General features: G+C 41.9%; 1 long non-coding RNA gene across 1 annotated transcript; it reads left to right on the top strand.

Annotated features, from left to right (window-relative positions):
- Positions 1-2886: 2886 nt before the first annotated feature.
- Positions 2887-4746, top strand: LOC307143591. The gene is made up of 3 exons (XR_013818619.1): positions 2887-3117; positions 3224-3546; positions 3629-4746. It is a non-coding gene; the product is annotated as an uncharacterized lncRNA (long non-coding RNA).
- The last annotated feature ends 5232 nt before the right edge of the window (positions 4747-9978 follow it).

The following is a 9978-nucleotide window of genomic DNA, read 5'->3' on the forward strand; positions in this document are numbered from 1 at the left end:
TATCAACCATCCATCCATCCATTATCCATCCACCCATCATCCATCCACCCATCCATCTATTTATCTACCATCATCCATCCATCCATCCATCTATCATCTATCATCCATCCATCCATTTATCTATCTATCATCCTCCCATCCACCCATCATCCATCTATCCATCCATTCATTCACCCATCCATCTATCCATCCATCATCATTAATCCATCCATCTATCATCTATCTATCTATCATCCATCCATCCATCAATCTATCTTTCATCCATCCACCCATCCATCCATCCTTCATCCATCCATATTTATCTATCATCCATCCATCCATCTATCTATCATCCATCCATCCATCCATTCATCATCTATCCATTCATCCATGCATCCATCCATCCATCTATCCATCCATTCGTCCGTCCGTCCGTCCGTCCGTCCATCCGTCTGTCTATCTATCTATCTATCTATCTATCTATCTATCTATCTATCTATCTATCTATCTATCTATCTATCTATCTATCTATCTATCTATCTATCTATCTATCTATCTATCTATCTATCTATCTATACATCCATCCATCCATCCATCCATCCACCCATCATCCATCCATCCATCCATCCACCCATCATCCATCCACCCACCCATCCATCAATCTATCCACCCATCATCCATCTATCCACCCATCATTCATCCACCCATCCATCTATGCATCATCCATCCACCCACCCATCATCCATCCATCCACCCACCCATCATCCATCCACCCATCCAGCCACCCATCATCCATCCACCCACCCATCATCCATCCATCCATCTATGCATCATCCATCCATCTATCCATCCATCATTCATCCATCCATCCATCCATCCATCCACCCACCCATCATCCATCCACCCTTCCAGCCACCCATCATCCATCCACCCATCCAGCCACCCATCATCCATCCACCCATCCAGCCACCCATCATCCATTCACCCACCCATCATCCATCCATCCATCTATGCATCATCCATCTATCCATCCATCATTCATCCATCCATCCATCCATCCATCCATCCATCTATGCATCATCCATCCATCCATCCATCATCCATCTATCCATCCATCCATCCATCATCCATCATCCATCATCCATCCATCATCCATCCATCCATCCATCCAGCCATCATCCATCATCCATCATCCATCATCCATCCATCATCCATCTATCCGTCCATCATCCATCATCCATCATCCATCCATCATCCATCATCCATCCATCCATCCATCTATACATCATCCATCCATCCATCCATCATCCATCTATCCATCCATCCATCATCCATCCATCCATCCATCCATCCATCCATCCATCCATCCATCCATCATCCATCCATCCATCCATCCATCCATCCATCTATGCATCATCCATCAATCTATCTTTCATCCATCCACCCATCCATCCATCCTTCATCCATCCATATTTATCTATCATCCATCCATCCATCTATCTATCATCCATCCATCCATCCATTCATCATCTATCCATTCATCCATGCATCCATCCATCCATCTATCCATCCATTCGTCTGTCCGTCCGTCCGTCCGTCCATCCGTCTGTCTATCTATCTATCTATCTATCTATCTATCTATCTATCTATCTATCTATCTATCTATCTATCTATCTATCTATCTATCCATCCATCCATCCACCCATCATCCATCCATCCATCCATCCACCCATCATCCATCCACCCACCCATCCATCAATCTATCCACCCATCATCCATCTATCCACCCATCATTCATCCACCCATCCATCTATGCATCATCCATCCACCCACCCATCATCCATCCATCCACCCACCCATCATCTATCCACCCATCCAGCCACCCATCATCCATCCACCCACCCATCATCCATCCATCCATCTATGCATCATCCATCTATCCATCCATCATTCATCCATCCATCCATCCATCCACCCACCCATCATCCATCCACCCTTCCAGCCACCCATCATCCATCCACCCATCCAGCCACCCATCATCCATCCACCCATCCAGCCACCCATCATCCATTCACCCACCCATCATCCATCCATCCATCTATGCATCATCCATCTATCCATCCATCATTCATCCATCCATCCATCCATCCATCCATCCATCCATCCATCTATGCATCATCCATCCATCCATCCATCCATCCATCATCCATCTATCCATCCATCCATCCATCATCCATCATCCATCATCCATCCATCATCCATCCATCCATCCATCCAGCCATCCAGCCATCATCCATCATCCATCATCCATCCATCATCCATCTATCCGTCCATCATCCATCATCCATCATCCATCCATCATCCATCATCCATCCATCCATCCATCTATACATCATCCATCCATCCATCCATCATCCATCTATCCATCCATCCATCATCCATCCATCCATCCATCCATCCATCCATCCATCCATCATCCATCCATCCATCCATCCATCCATCTATGCATCATCCATCCATCCATCCATCATCCATCCATCCATCCATCCATCCATCTATGCATCATCCATCCATCATCTTAGCACTAGCTGTATGAACAAAAGCCAGTGGTGCTGCCACTATAAGCTGAACAGAGGCTGAGATAAACATGTTAGTTGGCTGGAAGATGAAAAGTTTTCCGAGCAGAGCTCAGAGAGAGAGAAAGAGGATGAACTCATAGCTCACTCTCAGCTCCTGTTACATAATCTCTTGACGGTGAATAATAGAGCTCTCTATCTGTCTCTCTCTTTCACCGGGGCTCTCATTAGTGTGCCAATCTGGAATATCACTTCATTCCTCCTGCTCTCTCCTCACACCATCCTGACAGCTCGATTATTCAAGAGCGCCCGAGTGTCTTTCTCCACATCCAGACACAGGAGGTTTAGTTTAGAGAGAGGAAGTGGAATTGACTAAAGTTCTGAAGTATCTTCTGTCGTTCTAGTGAATGTTTGCATTGGCCGATTGAAGGACCCAGTAGTAAGTGTGCATGAGAAACAGAGAAGCGGCCCAACGTCAGCGGGTCATTGTCTCCACATCCTGCCCGAAACACTTCCAGACGGACCTCAGAGGCATGCGCTGGACTGCGGCCCGGAGAGAGAGGTATGCACGTCCTCTGCGATCCCCAAACAAAGAGAAATGTTAATAACAGACTTTGGTTGGACACTGAAGAACGCATTGTTGTTTGTGCACATCTGGATCTCGGTAGGAAAGGCCCTGTGGCGTCTCCTCCTCCGCTGGCAGTCGACCGGCCTCACGTTTGTGGGAAGAAAATCATCCTGTCCGGCGGCACACGAGGAGCGGTTCTGAGTGTTTGAGTTCAGCAGGAGTGTGTGTGTGTGTGTGTGTGTGTGTCGACGAAACCGTGCTTGTGCTCTTGTGGTTGTGTACATGTGTGTTGGCGCTGGAGGAATGTGTTCTGTGTTTGTGCATGTGTGTGTGTGTAGGCACTGGAAGTGTGTTTATGGGCGTCTTTAGATCTCCTCACACCAGAAAAATAGTGTGAAAACTGTAGATTTCTAATGCATTGAGGTAAGACTAACAATTTAGCATTAGCATTTAGAGCAATGGTTCACTCAAAAATTAAGATATTTTGGGTGTTTTTTGTCCATAGTCACTGGGGTCCAGTGTTGTTCGTTTCCCAACGTTCTTCCATTCCCAAGAAAGGATATCGTACAGGTTTGGAATGACATGAATTATGACAGAATTGTACTTTTTCAATTATACTCCACTCTTATGTTGTGTTCGGGTCATTTTCCTGTACCCAAAAATGCTGAATGGGGGCATGACCTGTGCGGCAGTGACAGATCCGTCTGAGATGATGAGAGCCTTCAGGTAAACAACCTGTAGAAATCACTTCAAAAATGTTCTCCTGTCTCAGCCGGGTCAGATAAGAGTTGCTGGACACACGAGCTGAACCCTGATCCTCCATCAGCAGAGAGAGACGCTTCACTCCGGAATCACTCTGAACATTAAAACATCATCAAGCTCTTGTGTGATCGTTCCCAGGGAAGCGCTTCTGTCTCAGCCAATCAGAGGCTGTCGAGACACCAGTGTTGGTGTGTTTTAAACTGTTTGTCCTACTTTGAGAAACTGTAGTTGAACTGTTTATCTCTGAGTGCGGCGACACACAGATGCACACGCGTGTCTCACGGGATCCGTCTGATCAGCTCTTGGCCCAGTTTAACACAAAACACATCGCTGTCTTTTATAAAATTTCAGATTAACATTTTGCATGGATTATATTAGCATTTAAAAAGATGGTTCACCCAAAAATGAAGATATTTTTTTGTCCATAGTCACTGGGATCCAGTGTTGTTTGTTTCCCAACGTTCTTCCTTTCCCAAGAAAGGATATCGCACAGGTTTGGAATGACATGAATGATGACAGAATTGTACTTTTTGGATCCACCATCCCTTTAAAACATTGTCTTGCTCTTTTGGAAATATGGAGCAGAATAGTTAACAACGTCATCCTGTATGCAGTGGCGTGTTCATAATTTTTGTCCAAACTCTCATGTTGTGTTCGGGTCATTTTGACAAGGAGAGGATTTTCCCGTACCCAAAAATGATGAATGTTATTGCATTGGACTAAACTTTACTCACACAGAATTGAACAACTTCCCAAATTTTTGGATACTTTTTGTTATTTTTTGTGGGTTTTGTCACACTTGACCGTCAAAAATGACCGACCTGCAAAAAAAGGCTTATAAATCTTATAAATATTGGATTCAATCTTTTTTTTCAGCTTGTTTTCTTTAAATTATGACAGGTTTTATATATATTTTTTTCCCTAGGCCTTATTCATCTGAGCTTGTGTACCTCAGTTTTTGAGTAAAAAAAAACATTATTTGTGGATAATTGTGTAAATTTTACATAAGATATGAAAGAAATTTGCACTGTTTATCACACTAGTGTGCTTTAATGTTCAACCAGGAAATTTGTTTTGAAATGGTTTTATTTTGTGTGTGTGCGTGTGAGTGTGTGAGTGTGTGTGTGTGTGTGTGTGTGTGTGTGTGTGTGTGTGTGTGTGTGTGTGTGTGTGTGTGTGTGTGTGTGTGTGTGTGTGTGTGTGTGTGTGTGGCCTGGTAAACCCTTCGTTATGGGACAAAAAGTCCCCACAAAGATGGCAATATCCGAAATCCTCATCCTTGTGGGGACATTTTTTGGTCCCCATGAGGAAAACATCTTATAAATCAGACTAAGTGATGTATTTTGAAAATGTAAAAATGCAGAATGTCTCCTGTGATAGGTTTAGGGGCAGGGGCAGTGTGTGTGTGTGTGTGTGTGTGTGTGTGTGTGTGTGTGTGTGTGTGTGTGTGTGTGTGTGTGTGTGTGTGTGTGTGTGTGTGTGTGTGTGTGTGTGTGTGTGTGTGATGGGCAGGTTTAGGGGCAGGGGCAGTGTAGGGGTACATGAAATACGGTTTGTACGGTATAAAAACCATTACGCCTATGGAAAGTCCCCATGTGTGTGTGTGTGTGTGTGTGTGTGTGTGTGTGTGTGTGTGTGTGTGTGTGTGTGTGTGTGTGTGTGTGTGTGTGTGAGTGAGTGTGTGTGAGTGGGCATGTTTTTGTGAAATATCAGGACACAAATGTGTATAATGACATGGGTATTACAAAAAGAGGGTGAAATATGAGGACGTTTCCCATGTCCTCACGTTTCAAAATGCTTATAAATCACACAGAACAAGTTTTTTTTCACAGAAAGTGAACTGCACAGTCTCCTGTGAGGGCTAGGTTTAGGGGCAGGGGCAGTGTGTGTGTGTGTGTGTGTGTGTGATGGGTAGGTTTAGGGTCAGTGTAAGGGGATAGAAAATACGGTTTGTACGGTATAAAAACCATTACGCCTATGGAATGTCCTCACATTTCACAAAAACAAACATGGTTACAAAAACAAAAACAAAAACAAACGCGGCTGGTTAACAGAAGAAAACGCTCCTTAAACCTTCATTAATCTGGTGGCTATTTAGAGCAGACGGGCGGACCATGAGTTACACCTTCAGATGTTCTCTTTCTGACCGAAGGGCAGGGCAACAGGTTTTGAGGTCCAGCTGGTGTCCAGAGGAACAGATGATGGATGTTATGATGCTCATGTCCAGAATCCCACTGGCTACGACTTCTGTGAATCAGTTCTATTTAGCGGCCAGCGGCCCGTCATCATGGGCGACGTTTGCAGCGGCGTCACATTTCACTGCCACAGTTCAAACGTCCGGATCGTTTTATTTCCTCGGAAGGAGGTGATTTATAGAAGCTGATCGGGTGTTGAACCAGTCAAGGGCGCGTCTCTGACACTAGCCACCTAAATAGAGTGCATGTCCGAGGCAGGACACCAGATCCGGCTCCGGGACCAGCGCCAGGCGGTTGAGTAAGCAGCAGGAGGGCCAGTGCGGCTCGGGTTCATGAGACCACACGCCAATATGGAGTAAAAATGACGGTTTTAAAGTGGATTCAACTATTTTTATTGATTCTTTTTCTGTGTGTTTATAATCTTGTTTATCGCAGTGCATTCTGGGATTGATTCATGTGAGACCGCCCTAATGAAGCTGGCACAGCGCTCGCGTCAGGAGTCTCTCACTGGAGCTGATCCACAGTGTCCGGGTTCCTGGAAACATCCCGTCGTGTTCTAGGAAAAACCGCTTGGCTGCCAGTTCAGCAGCCCTCCTGCATACACACACACATTAACTCACTCACTCACACTCACTCTCTCTCTCTCTCACACACACACACACACACACACACACATACACATAACACACTCACTCTCACACACTCACTTACACACACTCACCTCACATTTACTCACACACACACACATACACACACAAACACACACATGTTTGTTTTTGTGAAATGTGAGGACATTCCATAGGCGTAATGGTTTTTATACCGTACAAACCGTATTTTCTATCCCCTTACACTGCCCCTGCCCCTAAACCTACCCATCACACACACACACACACACACACACACACTGCCCCTAAACCCATCACAGGAGACTGTGCAGTTCACTTTCTGTGAAAAAAACTCATTCTGTGTGATTTATAAGCATTTTGAAAAGTGAGGACATGGGGAACGTCCTCATATTTCACCCTCTTTTTGTAATACCCATGTCGTTATACACATTTGTGTCCTGATATTTCACAAAAACATGCCCACACATACACACACTCTCTCACACTCTCTCACACACACACACACACACACACACACACACACACACACACACACACACACACACACACACACACACACACACACACACACACACTCTTATTCACACACACACATACACACACACACACACACTGCCCCTAAACCTACCCATCATAGGAGACATTCTGCATTTTTACATTTTCAAAAAACATCACTTAGTCTGATTTATAAGATGTTTTCCTCATGGGGACCTAAAAAAGTCCCCACAAGGACGAGGATTTCGGATATTGCCATCTTTGTGGGGACATTTTGTCCCCAAAACGTAGGGATTACCAGTCCACACACACACAGACACACACACACACACACACACACACAGGCTGTATCTGAGTAGTGAAAGGGAAAGTTGCCGCTGAGATCAGGATGTCTGGTAAAGCTGTTAGTGTGGAAAAGTGTGGTGATGTTTTCCTCTGCATCTCAGACGCCTTTAACCGTTTCAGAAGTCCTGCTTATCAGGCTCTCGTGTGTGTGAGGGACACAAAATACGGAAGTGGTTTGTTAGATCATTAGTTTGATTAGTTTGAACCATGTTAAATTACGTAATGCAACATGCATTTTTTTGTCAGAAAGTGCAACATATTAATGATTTTGCGTACATAAGTAGTGCATAAAACATACATTTTACAAGAAAATAATTTTTTTGACTTGCTTTTGTTAATAGTGGAGTTATTTCAGAAAAACTGTTGCCCTTTCATCAAGTTCACCCGTTGTTTTCCCAGATTAATCCCAGGAGTCATGCCGTAATCTTCAGATGTGAACATCATTTCCACATGGATGTCGTCATTCCCAGACACACACACACACACACACACACACACATGCCCTCAGCGTCTGCAGGCGATTGGAGCCGCCTCAGAAAAGCTGGAAAAGAGTTCAGTGAAGTGGAGAGGGAAGAGGAGAGAATGGGTTTGAGGTTTCTGGAAATGATCAGCTCTCAGTTCTGATCTCAGGTCAGTCTCTAATATCAGCCCTGACTGTCATTACAGACCCGGAGATGTTTTTTGGCTACACTGTATATATAATTTTAGTTCATATTTTGTAACTTTGAGCTCCTTTACAGAAAAAGTTGACAACGTAAACGTTTAGCAGAGATACACATTTTAAATGTACATTCTTTCTCTTATGAATAATGGACCAGAAATATTTATTCATTTATGTTTATTTATGTAGCAGACACTTAAATTCAAAGCTTAAACTTACAAAGCCGAAACTAATTGATTTATTTGTATTATATATATATATTGAAATTATGAACAATAATAACAACAAATATGAATAATATCATGTTTATTTATTTTAATATATTGTAACATTATTGTGGTATCTTGTTATATATTTGATATATATATATAACAATATTTCATATTTGTGCAATATAAGACAATTATTATTTACACTGATGCATGCAGATTTTTATTTATTTTATTATATTATTAACAATATTCAACTATTATTATAATAATATAATTAATACACACAATAAATTTTATATTTTTGTAATTTAATAAATGTTCTGTACTTTTGAATTAGATTTTTATTTTATTTAATAATTTTAATTATTTATTTATTTGATTTTAACATTTGTCTCATTTTAAAATTTTTAGTAAGTCTTTTTTTTAAACAAATTTGTTTATTTTATTTTGTTTTTGTTAATATTATTATTACATTTTTATAAATTTTTAGCAAGCAGTTTATTTTAAATGTTTTTCCTTTAAAATAAATTATTTATTTTAATAATATTTTTTAAATAATTTATATAATAAAAGTGAATAATTTTAAAATTACTTATATATTTTATAATTTAAAAATGTTGTAAGTTAAATTTTCTTTTACATTTATAATTTAAAAATATATATATATTTTTATACATTTTTAATGTGTTTAGATTTTTTATTTTGATTATTTAAAACAGGCATTTATAATTATTCATTTATTAAAAATTTTTACATTATTTTTAGTTTTACATTATTATTAGTTTTATGATACAAATAATTTGATTTCATTAGTCTCTCTCTCTCTCTCTCTCTCTCTCTCTCTCTCTCACACACACACACACACACACACACTTCTCCATTTCATTGCTGTCTAGAAGCAAAAAACTGATCTATGTAAGAATTTTTAGTGAAGTGTTGAATCTTATATCACTGACCATCATTAGCAGATGTTTCCCCCCTTGTTTCTCTTGTGATGGTGTGGTTTTCAGGAAGGGAAGGTGAGACGCGTGTCGCTCGTGTCCTCGGGCTCATGATCAGCTCTCAGATCCGATTGGCTCAGGCAGATTTCAGCCATATGGCCCATCTCCATTAAGCGAGTGGACCGCGGGAGGCATGACCTCTGCGGCAGTGACAGATCCGTCTGAGATGAGGAGAGCCTTCAGGTAAACAACCTGTATAAATCACTTCAAAGATTGACTGGTGCTGCTTTAATGTTTGTGCTGCAGTCCGAGCTCAGGTCAGGCTCCATCTGCTCTGTCTCCTGTCTCAGCCGGGTCAGATAAGAGCTACTGGACACACGAGCTGAACCCTGATCCCTCTATCAGCAGAGAGAGACACTTCACTCCGGAATCACTCCGAACATTAAAACATCTCAAGCTCTCATGTGATCGTTCCCAGGGAAGCGCTTCTGTCTCAGCCAATCAGAGGCTGTCGAGACACTGTTCGTGTGTTTTAAACTGTTTGTCCTACTTTGAGAAACTGTAGTTGAAAGTGTTTATCTCTGAGCGCGGCGACACACAGATGCACACGCGTGTCTC

Source organism: Gobio gobio (assembly GCF_949357685.1).
Source record: "Gobio gobio genome assembly, chromosome: 19".
Lineage (NCBI taxonomy): Eukaryota > Metazoa > Chordata > Actinopteri > Cypriniformes > Gobionidae > Gobio > Gobio gobio.